Raw genomic sequence first — 1,056 nt, 5'->3', positions numbered from 1 at the left:
GATTTTGCACTCTGAAAGTGAGCTAAAAAATTAAAATGTGTTAGTGACAGTTTTTAACATTTAATTTACACTTTGTGTCCCATTGCTTTGGCACCCTTCAAAAAATGTATGCAGAAATTTTCTGCTTTTGTTTCTGTTGTGTGAGGATGAGGCAGAGCTTCATATTCCTGATTTGTTATGAGTGCAGTTCTGATTGTAGTAGGTGCGGTTCAGTCAACAGTTAGTTGGTTCTCTTGATTATCTTCCAAAACTCACTATATGAGTATATGAGTAAAAAAAATACCCCCAATCAAGTTTGTTAACTATTATCAAAAGGGATATTTCTGTTTCTGTCTTATTCTGACGGCGGCTGGAGGGAGGATGGAAGTTGTTGTTGAAAAGACAGTGAAAAGAAAGGAAAAGAAACAATGAATGATGACACGGTTTGTTGTTATTCTGGATTATTTTGTAGTGTATCAACAGTGATTCAGAACAAAAAAAAAACCTATAATTAAGAAAAACTCAAGCGGGTCCTCCAACCACTCACAGCCTAAACAAATACTGTATCTTCTGTTTGCTTCTGCATGAAGTCAGTAAAACAGAACACACCACTGCCATGTTGAACCCTGTAACCCCCGCTGATGACTGAGTTTCTAAAACTTCACGTCTAAGAAAAAACAAACTCCCACCACTCCCTAACTGAAGCCCTCAGCCAATCCTTACCTGCCACCTGCCTCAGACACCTTTAAATACACACCCATTCTTTGGGCTGCGTAAGCAACGTCCTGGCTGGGTCGTGAGGGTGCACGGGCCCGTGAGCGTGCACGAGGGCATCCTCAGGAACGTACTGGGGAGGGGGAAGGGAGGGGATGGGAGATGTGACAGAGATACATTTAACCACAAACATGATCCCTGAGAGCAATATAGGCTGGAATAAATACATGAAAGAGAAAAAAACAAACAAAAAATGAATCCCTGATGCTTTGTTTGTCTAATCTTTGATTTATTGCATTATGTTTTTATATATACGTGTATATATATACACACATATATATATATACATATATATATATATAT

Source organism: Austrofundulus limnaeus, unplaced genomic scaffold (assembly GCF_001266775.1).
Source record: "Austrofundulus limnaeus strain Quisiro unplaced genomic scaffold, Austrofundulus_limnaeus-1.0 Scaffold132, whole genome shotgun sequence".
Taxonomy (NCBI): Eukaryota; Metazoa; Chordata; class Actinopteri; order Cyprinodontiformes; family Rivulidae; genus Austrofundulus; species Austrofundulus limnaeus.
The sequence above is the reverse complement of the archived record's forward strand: the minus strand, read 5'-3'. Positions refer to the sequence as shown.